The following is a 12,503-nucleotide window of genomic DNA, read 5'->3' on the forward strand; positions in this document are numbered from 1 at the left end:
GGCGTGTGTTAAGGTGGAAATCCGATGACACCTCCATCTGTTAAGTGAGAGGGAGAAAGGGAGGAGGAGAGGAGAGTGGGGAGGGAAAGGGTGGTGGAGGAGACAATAGGCAAATTGGTGTGACACTGTCATACAAATCCTCTCGGTGGTGGTGTGTGTTGTGTGACTCATACCTCCGTGAAAATCATGTGTGGTGTTATAAAGTCTTTTTCGCCTCGGTTATTACTAAAGAGGCTCTCTGCACAATACAGAGAGTATGAGTTGTTTAGATACGTTCTCAACATGGAGCCAGTGGCTAACAGCTAATAATGCTAACTCAATAAACAGCTTTAAACTATGGCAACGGTGCTGAACGGGAACCAGACAGTGGGCGCTACCCCAACGACATCATACCAAATACCACTAATACCAGTGAAATTCCATGGTCCTCCACACCTGATTTGACACCACAGTAAAAACCACAACAAAACAATAAATCCAATGTCGTTAAAATACACAGTACAAACATTTAACTTATATTTCATTTAAATTTGATCATTTACCCTTGATTATCAATGCTGAATGTAAAGTACTAGTTTATGTAGGTTCTGAGATTTTGTCGACGAGGAAACAGATTAAGCAGCAATGAAGCATCCATTGCACCTGATGAGCGGCTGGAAGGCACTCGTCTTCTTCCTATGGTGGCGGCAAACTAGAACACTTGCTGTGCCATCATGTCAGAGAAACGACTACCATCACAATTTCAGAATTTTGACTTGATACCAAAGTATTGGTTCTTGTTACATCCTAGTCTCGCGTGACCAGCCTCTCTTACTTCGGAATGGGAGTTTAGGGACATTCGTCTTTCGTTTCATAATAGAAATGGGCGGGGATATCCAGACCACGTGACGGCCATTTTGCTTGTCCTACTAATGTTTCTGGTGTGCCGAAGACAACAGTGAAATTACAGACAGCTATCTGGTTGTCGATCTCTGTGCTTTGTCCCGCATATGCAGCTGCAGTGCCCTTCTGTTTCAAAGTCTCTACCTGCTTTTCCATAATAGCAACGAACAATGGACATATCACCAACACCACAGACCTCGGTTCATGTCCGGAGAGAAGGTCGCTTACAGTGGGCCAGGCTTGATAAATCAAACTTTTACCATATCCCGTCAGTAAACAGGCCAAAACATCTCTCTTCTCCTGCGTAAGGAATTTTAGACAGAGTCGCTGTAAATCCTTAATTTCTCCAGTGTTGTGGACGTTGCAGCTCTGCAATAGCTGAATCAAATGAAATCATATCCATTTTAATTTCTTCTTGCGATGCACTGAACACTTCCTTTTCTGTTGTACTACGGACAACAATTTGGGGAACAGCATTTCCGTGTAAGGCAAAGCTAATCAGCCGTTGGTCGAGGAAGTACGGAAGTACACAGTACAGAGCCAGAGCTAATTCTATTACAACTTTCCTATGGGAATGTCCACAGACGACAGAGTCAGCCAGCGCAGCGCAAAGTGGCAGTGATGAGCTACACAACAGGATACACACATGCACTAACATGCAGGCTCGGACAGATTCGCTTAACACAACAAACCACAGAGAAGTTTGGATTACAACCCACACACAGATAGCGTGACTCCATTCTCTGCTCAGGACGCTGTTACTCCACTGTATCTGTACATAGCAAATAGTGGTCTGCTGCTATGGTAATGCTCTGCATGTCACACACATTTTCATTTTGTGACATTTTCCCAAACTGTCTGGGAGCCGTTAAGGGGCCTGGTAACTGTGTTACAGTGGCTGGACTCTTGTGAGTCACCATTCATCACTCACACACACACACACACACACACACACACACATTTGCAACACACATCTCCAAATGCACACTGCAGAGACTGAAAAGTTTAGAGAGGATTTACAGTGAGCTGGCTGTGGGAAGTGTGCATGATATAGGCGCTGTCAGTTGTTTTTTGTGGTATATTATCAAGCTGGGTCATAAATAACACCAGGATGCAAGGACAATGTTCCAGTTACCCTTGATGATGAAGACACTCCGCTAAAATAAGAGACTGGTAAAAATATCCCGAAGATTTAAGCATCTCTAGGTGTTTGTACAGTCGTGTGTTTGTGCTGTATTTCTGCCTGCAGAGAATCCTGCTATGATTACACCACTGTCACCCCAAAGAATAATGGCTGTCTCACTTTCCCCACCCTCATTACTGCTTAGTGCCACTCACCCAGCCTGTGCCGCACGCCTCTCCTGTCTTCACTTGCTGTTGTGTTGTTTAACCTGTTATTCTAGATAATTTCAACAGTCACGGACACGAGGTCCAGCAGGTGTTTGATTCAAACACACTCTAAATCCTCCACTCTTTCCTAAACAACACATGTGAAGGTACCGTGTAGCTGCCAGTGAAGCACAAGTCAGGTATAGGAAATAATGACGAGTCAAATAAGAAGATGTTTAAAAAAATAGTTTCACATTTTGCAGATCATACTAATTAACTTTCTCTGTGAGAGTAAGATGAGAAGATTGATTCCAATATTATGTGTGTGTATTTGGAACAGAGCTGGAGTAGGGAACCTAAACACGAGTTCATCCATCTGCCCTGTCCTGTATACTGCGCCATATACTCTGGCTGTCAGCTCAGGTTGTTGGATAAAGTCAGTGAGCACAAGTTTTAGTATCGGTCTGTGGACAGACAGAGTGGCACCCAGTCTGTTCTCACTTCCAGCTCAGCAAATACTGACACTTTGTCAGTGATCTCTGCATCAGATAATGATGCACAGAGGCAACTTTTGTGGTGGTAATGTATGCACTGACAACAACCATAGTATAAAGAGTGAGAAAATGGAGGTGGATGTGGATTGGTCAAACAAACACCGGACTTTAATCTGGGAGCTCGCTGTTTGTTTCCTGTGTGAAACCAAAAGTCAACGCAGTGTGCTAGTAAATGTAGCATGCTATGACTGTTCTCACAAACTGTTTGTACGTTTTCCTACGAAATGTTACGCACCCAAATTTGTACAAATCACATGTTTTTTAAAGGTTGTGATCATGTGAACAATGTGCTGAAGGGAATAAACAAGGGAGCAGTCCCAAATGGTCTTTAAAGGAGGCAGGTAACACAAGAGCACAGTCTCACTCCAGAGTAATTGGAATCTGGCGCTTGGGCAGTGACTTGTGGCAGAAACCAAGGAAAAAAGGCGTCCTTTGACATCGGCATGATATGCAGCCGATTTGCAGGGAAACAGGGTGGGACATGGGCGAAAGTTAAGGCGGCAAAAGTCCGAGTGGGACAGGCGAGAGGGTTGGTGGATAGGTCCAACAAACACAGACTTTGCCCTAGAGAGCTGTAGACGTAGTGCTTTTATTTTGAAAGACACTGTATGTAAATGTTAAATTTCATGTGAAAACAGAAGTGTATCTTGAAAGAAGAGAACTCGACACAGTGTCCCAGACTGTCAACAACCAACACACCCAGGGTACCTTGCACGTCGTATGTGGTCCATGACCAAAACATCAATATGTGACAAGGTCGAGGCCGGGACCTTCACCTGGGAACGCATGTTCGGAACTGTGTGAACTTTGAGCGAACTTTGAGTTATTTTAAGGCACGTCCTCAACGTGTTTCTTTTCCTAAACCTAACCTCAGTAAATTTATGTTAATTACGTAACTGTATGTTAAGGACGTAACATCATTCATGGGGCACTAATTTGTAGGATATCAAACAAACCATTCTATGAGGATACATTGGTCATATGGCATATGTCACGTGATGTGATGTGACATGACGCAAGTAAGAACTGTAGTTCTTTTAAGCCATACCATGTTTTTTCTAAGCTTAACCATGTGCTTTTGTTGCCTAAATAGGTGAGTTGGATTATTCTTTTAACAACTGCTTACTTGGTTCTAGTGTTGTCACGATACTGGAATCTCAACCTTCAGGACAACACGTTGTAAAATATCAAAGAGACACAAAAACAAAACATGTGGCGTTGTAGAGACATGCAGAAACCAAACTATGCAGTGACGAAGCCTTGTAGAAAACAGTTATTGCACTGGGAAGTAGAGGTCGGGAATTTGGAACGGGCCTCCATGTTGATGCACAGCCTGGACTTCACGTGCCGGCGAAGTACATGGAATCACTAATATTACCAATTATGAGTTACACTTAAATTCAATCAACACAAACTCTCAGATACTTATCAGAAAGCAGATTGAAGTGCAGCTCCCCAGCAAGTGAAGGGTGAGAGCAGAACAGAGATCAAGAAAAGAGTTGTGTTTAGCTGCAGGCCAGACAGGAGCCTCCTGAAGTTAGCCACATATAATATACCAGCCCACGTCCACAAAAAGTGAAGTTGTGTTAAGCAAAAGCTCGAAGCAGACAACATCACTCGGGCCTGTCTGCCAGGAGATGAGCCAGCCCTGCTGCAAAACAAGGAGCGTAGGTAGATACACCAATGACACACTATGAACATGCAGATTAGTAGACCTGCAAGAATGCATACCTTCCGATTGCTGGAAAACCTGACCACTAAAGAGACAGCGTCAGCCGCACCACACTGTGTACAACACTATAAACACTGAAGCCAGACAGTGCACACCCAAGCAACAATCAGAGACACTGGATGCAACCCCGTGATAATTAATGGGCAGAAAACCCCACTCCACTACATTATGTACCAGTGTAGAAACTCTAAACTAAATAGGGTGACTTGCTGTTATTGTGGTTGATTGAGTCAGTTTTGTAGAAAAGCCAGCCAGCACTGAAGTCATTGAAAAGGAAGACAGATACTGTGTGTCAGAACATTGATTTACAACCAACGCTGAGCCAAATTAAAGTTTCGATTTAGTTCCCTTTGCAAACCCACTCTCTAACTGTAACACAGCAATCAAATGAACAACTGAATTGTGAAGTCACTCATCACTGAGCATCAACCTGATAGCTGCAGGAGCAGAGGAGGGAATTCTGGCACAACTTTACCGACTAAAAAGGTGCAGAAGAAGAAGAAGAAGAGGAGGAGGAGGAGGAGGAGGAGGAGGAGGAGGAGAAGAAGTCTGAGGAGGTCAAAACTGCAGCAACACTTGTAGTTTAAGAACTAACTTTATTATTTATTTATATTGCCAGACCAATGTGTTTTAGCCTTCATCAGGGTCATCAAACATTTCTACATCGAAGTAAATCTGAGAGCAGATGATTTCAGGCTAATTGTTTTAACTTTCAGTCGTTCTATTAGTGTTTATTTTCTAACTCTGAGGAGCTCTTGAGTCCTGTCTGCTCCAGCTGTGGCCGCAGAGCTCCTCTGGCATCTGGCTTAGACATCTCTGAACAAACACACACGGAGGCTGCAGTGAATATGATGGCATTTGCCTGCAGTGCTGAATTCAACAGCATCTGAGAACACGCCAATGTGGTTTTGTTTGGAGCAAATTGCCGGTCTTAACCTGCCATCATAATTTGCCTTGCCACTTCATCTCATGCAGAACACAAATAAAGTAAAACAAATGAGTCAGTTGAACACAGGCACTGTGCTGCTCAGAGTCGATCGATGCTGAAGGCATATTATATCCCACCATTTATTTGTCAATCAAATCCAATACACAACCTGCAACCTAAATATTTACACCTCATTTGCTCATCGCAGCATCATCAAACACGTTTATGAAAGTGTAGCTTTCATTAATTGTCAGATCTCACTATCACAGCACTGATTCCATCACACCAGCTATGTCTGCTGCTGTAACTTCCTCCACCTCTCCAAACTCATCTTTCCTAATGTGACTGATGCCTCAGTATTGTTGGCCTGCCGACATCATAGACTGTGTAAAGTAACAGAGGTAGCACCCCGACATCAACCACTGGTTTGTGGACTCTCGTTTTGTCGCCTATAGCATTTTGGTCGTAACTATCTTGGTTTCTGGAGCCTGATGTGACCATACTTGAATGAGAGGGTAGAGATAACTCTTATGGTAGCTGCTAGCTAACTTAAAGTTCTAAGCATGGTAGCTATGGCTAACTGTGATAATGCTAATGCTAATTTTGGCTAGCTAAAAACAGGCTTAAAACCACTGACACAAAATGTGCTTACCGGAAAAACAACACCCCTCACAGGGTCTTTCACATGAGCGGATTATGACAGATTGGGCCCCTGGGCACACATATGCAAAAGGCCCCACCACCTCTTCTGCACGACACGTTGACTTTGTGGTGGTTTTGTCTTCTTTTTTTTGTTATTTTGCGTGTCTTTGTAGTCGTTATACATCACGTTGTGGCTTTGTGTCTCTTTGCCTCTTTTTGTAATTATTTTGTGTCTCATCGCAGTTTGTTTGCACTTATTTGTAGTCTTTTTGTGTCTCTTTGTTGTCATTTTGAGTCTGTTTCTGGACCACAAAGAGATGCAAATACACTGCAAAGAACAAAATAATAACAGAAAGGAGCAAAACAACCACAAAGAGACTAAATTAACTTTTAAGAGATGCAAAACTACCACAAGGAGACACTTAATTACCAAAGAGACACAAAACCACAACAAGATGCATAATGAATAAAAAGAAATGCAACGCAACAACAACCCCTGGGACGGTGCCTGGTAGGCCTTTTGGCACATATTTCAGGTTGCTGTTTGGCTGAGATCCAGTGCACATGCATATATGTTGATAGCTACCTAAAGAACTGAGTCTTTTTCATTGAGCCTATTTCAATCAGGAGAGACATGTTTTTATGGTAAAAGAATATTTATTAACATGTGAACAAATGAATAAGACTTTGGAAAGTCTTTGGCGATTAGACCCCGTAGAGATAGTTTGATTTAAGGAGGGTGATGAATCCATAGTGCCCCCCGGGGTCTAGACGCTGGTGGTGGTAGAGGTGGTGAAAATGAGGTGAGAGGAAGATGGAGAAGTGCCGATGATCTGGATGGGTGGAGGAATGAGTCTTTGAGAGCTCGTCCTGGACTCTGGATACGATGGCTGGAGGTGAGGAGGGTGCGAGGATTCTGCCTAAAATGATGGCTGACATCAGCAGAGGAGAGAGCAGATTTAAAATTTTGCAGTGGCATCCTGATTGGCTGAGAGATAGTGGAAAAGTGTGATTGGATAGCTAGAGGAGTGAACACCCATAGTCAGCTGATCAGAGGGAGTAATGAGAGTGGGATGGAGAGAAATGTGAAAGGGTGAGCACAAAGAAGGTCTTCCTGATTGAACTTAGGCTGAGGTTCATAACTGTAAAATCATCTGTAACAAATGGTCAGTGCAGAATTAAGTGAGTTTGCGACATATAGCAAACAACGGCTAAGGACGGCTACAGGAGGAAGCTGGAGAGGAAACTCCAGCAGAATAACATGAGGGAGGTTACAGACCAACTAGCAGTGGAGCTGATGGTAGTGTGGCTAGGGCCAATGAGTTAAATCTGTTCTTCAATAGGTTTGACACTGCTGCCCCGGCCCCTGTTGGCTCTCCTGCTGACTGTCTCCAGACACCACCACTTCTGACCCCCCCTCCTCCTCCTGATAGCACCTCATCCAACTTGGTGAGCCCCTCACACCCATCCCCCACTCCTCACACCTCCTCTGGCTCCCATGCTACCTGCCCTCCTCTCACTTTGGACTCCAACTCTCCCCCTCCTCAACCTGCACTCTTTACACCTCTACATGTTAGGAGACAGCTGAGCAAACTCCCCGCTGGTAAGGCTGCAGGCCCTGATGGTGTCAGCCCACGGGTTCTCAGAGCCTGCGCCGAACAGCTCTGTGGAGTGCTTCATCGTGTCTTCAACATGAGCCTGTGCCTCAGAGGGTCCCTGTGATATGGAAGACGTCCTGCCTCGTTCCAGTGCCAAAGACGCCGCAGCCCAGCGGTCTCTCGGACTACCGACTGGTGGCACTGACGTCACATATCATGAAGACCCTGGAGAGACTTGTCCTGGAGCAGCTCAGGCCTATGGTCAGGCCCCACCTGGATCCCCTCCAGTTCGCCTACCAGCCCCGGATTGGAGTTGAGGATGCCCTCATTTACCTGCTGAACCGCGTCTACGCCCACCTGGACAAGCCGGGGAGCACTGTGAGGGTCACGTTCTTTGACTTCTCCAGTGCTTTCAGTACCATCAGGCCTGCTCTACTGGGTGACAAGCTGACGGCGATGCTGGTGAATCCCCCCCTTGTGTCCTGGATTGTGGATTACCTCACTGGCCGACCACAGTACGTGCGCTTGCGGCACTGTGTGTCAGACACAGTGGTCAGCAATACCGGGGTCCCACAAGGTACTGTCCTCTCTCCTTTCCTCTTCACCCTCTACACCACAGACTTCAGCTACCAGACAGAGTCTTGTCATCTTCAGAAGTTTTCTGATGACTCTGCTATAGTTGGATGTATCAGCAAGGGTGATGAGGATGAGTACAGGGCAGTTGTGGATAACTTTGTCTCATGGTGTGAACTGAACCACCTGCAGCTCAACACAACAAAGACAAAAGAGCTGGTGGTGGATCTGAGGAGAACTAGGACACCAGTGACCCCAGTTTCCATCCTGGGGCATAACGTGGACATCGTAGAACACTACAAGTATCTGGGTGTGTTCATTGACAATAAACTGGACTGGACTAAGAACACTGAAGTCCTTTACAAGAAGGGACAGAGCCGCCTCTATTTTCTGAGGAGGCTCCGCTCCTTTAACATCTGCCGGACTATGCTGAGGATGTTTTATGAGTCTGTGGTGGCCAGTGCTATTCTGTTTGCTGTGGTGTGCTGGGGCAGCAGACTGAGAGTAGCCGATGCCAACAGACTCAACAAGCTGATCAGAAAGGCCAGTGACGTTGTGGGGGTGGAGCTGGACCCTTTGACAGCAGTGTCAGACAGGAGGATGCTGTCGAAGGTGCAGGCGATACTTCAGCATGGCTCTCACCCTCTCCACAACGCTCTGGTCGAACAAAGGAGCACTGAGGAGACTGATTGCTCCTAAATGCACCACTGAGCACCACAGGAAGTCATTCTTACCTGTGGCCATTAAACTGTACAACTCCTCCCTCTGATGATCGGACTCATTTGGCTATTTATAAAACAAAACACACAATATAATTACTCATTCTTATTTCATTTATAACGCTACAACCATTTAATTGTATATTGTATATATTTCAGATTGTCTACTTTACTATTTTATTATTTATTTTATTTTATTGTCTACTTTAATATTTTATTTTATTTTATTTTAATGTCTACTTTAATATTTTATTTTATTTATTTCATTGTCTACTTTAATATTTTATTTTATTTATTTCATTGTCTATTTTAGTATCTTATTTATATCTTCATCTTTATCTCTTGTTTCCATTCATGCTGTATTTCTATTTCTACTTTGCACGGAGCATTGGAACAAAAACAATTTCCCCCCGGGGATTAATAAAGTATTCTGAATCTGAATCTGAATCTGAACCAGGGTCTGCAGCAGGGCTCTGGGAGTTACGGCAGGAGGACTGTAAAGTTATTATTTGATAATCATTTTTTGAAAAGTTATGCAACAACTTTTCTTTATGAAAGTGAAGTTCCCTCCCTCACAGACCTGAAATGTAAATACAGGTAAAGACTGCAGACTGAGGTTGACATGGCCTTCTGCCTGCAACCTCCATCAGCCTGGTTTAATATACAATGCAGTTTTAAACTATATATGCAGTCGGGAGTCCCTGCTCCGTCTCTCCTTCAGCTCAGGGGTCCTTGGCCTGAAAAAGACTCCTGGTCTACGACACTGAGCCAGAGGTCTGTCAAACCATTTGACACCATTCGTTTGACACTGCCAAATATTCAGAGTTAATAAGATGTAATTAGTGACTGTCTCACAATATCCTGATCTTAAGATATGATTGGATTATTTACAGCAGATCTAAGGTCAGTTGTCCATCATCACTTTTGACATTATGATGGATGAAGCAGTTTTGAAAGCAGCTCCACAACATTTAATTTTTCAGGAAAGAAACTATGACAGTGTTTTGTACATTTATGGTTTTAACACTTATTGACAAACAGCTAAATGATCAAATAAATACTATAGTTATTGCACACTTCCTAACACTGAGCTGTAGTAAAGGATCCCATTGCTGAGGCTGGAACCTCAGGGCTGACTACACTGCAGCACAAACACATGATATATCTAAAGGATTTTGCTGTGCAGCATCAGCTTCAGTGTTTAAGTGTTAACATGTTGCATTTGATTTAAAATTGTTTTTCGCTTCAGGCATTGCTGCTCTCATGACCATCATTTAAAGCCCAGCTCTTATTTAGACTGATTAAGCAGGTTTTACTGATTCAGAGCATTACAAGTCAGAGTCATTAGTCCCCATTGATCATCAGATTGAGCACACAGGCGTTTGAGTTATGTTAAAGTGAGGCGAGCGTGAAGCTGGCGACGTCGGAGAGGAATCAGAGCAGTCACTGCTCCTGCGGAATAATAAGTGAAATCCAGAAATTACGTTTTAAATGAGTAATGACTAATAAATAATAGATGTGACTTCCTCTGAATAATGAGCCCAGCACCGCTCCCTTGGGTAGCAGTGCCATGCTAGAGCCCAAACTTTCGCCCTAGCTGTCTTATCTCGCTGTCCAGATCCAATGACAGTGTAGCTCCAGATCCAGTTCAAACACCGCTGCTGTCGCTCCACGAGGGCCTGTGGCTCTTGGCAGGGGTACTTTTCCATTTAGGTCAACAGCAGCAGCTCTGTACTATCTGACAACTGATAACACAATGAGACCATTAGTGTTGTAGGCTCGTGGCCCGGGCCCAGCCGGCTCAGGTCTACCTGTGCCAGCTTCAGGCCAGAGGGCTTGTCTCTTCGAGATTAATGATCCCCGGTGCTGCGCAGAGTAGGCCTCTCCTTGAGTGTGAAATACGCCTCGTCTGCCTGGCTGGAGCTCTGATTTATTCCTGCCTGCATGCTTGCCCTCGGTGTCTGCAGGGGGTTTGTCTTTGTTTAGCAGTCGGCGTGAATGTGTGTGCCTTTATTTGATTTCTCGCTGTCTTGGTTTGATCCAAGCCAAGTGTTAATAAGTACAAAATCAAACTAATCTCTCCCCAAATTATGTTAATGTGTTGTTTTACTAGCTGTATCATGCATGAGTGCACTTGTGTATCTGTTTGCATCTGAAATGGAATTTTAATAAGTAGGCAATAACGTGGTGTTAATTTGATTTGACTAATTTCTGCTTCTTTCCTGTCAGCACAGTATTGTGTTAGTTGTCTCCTATTAAAATCGTTTAAATACTTAGAACTGATTTACTCCCCTTTGTTTGAGATCCTCCCACACAATTTAGCTTTAAACATTAGCGCAGTCGGTGAAAGAAAGCTCCAAGATTTCTGTTTGTTCACTTAACCTGTTCAATCATGTTTTAAAGAGGGAAAAAAGATTGTAATGGTGGATGTAATGTCTGCCTGACATTTAAGAAATATGCAGGACACCACGTTAGTTCTGAACACTTGGCAGCATTTAATTACATGCCTCAAACACGTTATCATCACGACATAAGATCAACTGTCTTCCTGTATGCATGCAAAATCTGTACTGATGTCTTCAAGGTACACTTACTGTAAAAAATTTCATTTATTACAGTGGATTTGTACTCTAAATGCGCTCACACAAACAGTTGATCAGGATATTTAATTGGGTGCATGTTTCATTTCCTGTCCATTCCAGTGGACGAAGAATCTAAACGCAGAAACCACCCAAGAGGAACATGATAATAAATGGTCTTAACAGACATGTCTTCAACAAAAAAACATGAGATTAGTTATGCTTCATAAATAAATGAACTTCTATCAGTGAATAAAGTGCTGCTTTAAAACACATTACATATATTTTGTATTGGGAGATGCTGTTTGTTAAAGGCTGTGAAAAAGAAGAAACAAGAATATTAGATTATTTTAAAACCTCCTGTACTCCACCCCCATTTTGTAGCAAAAACGTCTAAAACGACATACCCAAATTAAAATGACTGTAGCATCTGAACCGCATCTGAAAATTCTCTGAAGTTTCTTGTGAAAGTGTCAGAAACACTCTAGCTGATACAGAGACAGAGTAATGGGCCTCTGAAGTCAGTAAAAAATTGAAGATTTTGCCTAAAATAAAATAAAAACTGTTTTTCAGGATGAATAACTGTCTGTGGCTTCATCTGAGCAGGTAAATGACACTGTGGGGCTGTAGGCACACTATCAATGAACACTTGTGTCAAATTTGAAGAAGACTGCTCAAAGTATGACCATTCTACAGTGTTTTTACCATGAAAAGATCCAGGCAGAGCTCCAAATGACAAGAGCGCTCACTCCGCTTCAAAACAGTACTATCAGTGATCAAACAACACTCAGCCAGCTTCAAACATTGTACCTTATTGAAATCAGGTGTGATTATGATAGCTGATGTTGTTTATGACACAGAAACACCATAAAATATCACCAAATAAAGCCATATGAAAGTGAAAGTTATGATCCCACTTTCTAGACGGTATATCTCAGCCAAAAATAGTGGTAGGAGTGAGACTCTT

Source organism: Epinephelus lanceolatus, chromosome 16 (genome assembly GCF_041903045.1).
Source record: "Epinephelus lanceolatus isolate andai-2023 chromosome 16, ASM4190304v1, whole genome shotgun sequence".
In the NCBI taxonomy this organism is placed as follows: domain Eukaryota; kingdom Metazoa; phylum Chordata; class Actinopteri; order Perciformes; family Serranidae; genus Epinephelus; species Epinephelus lanceolatus.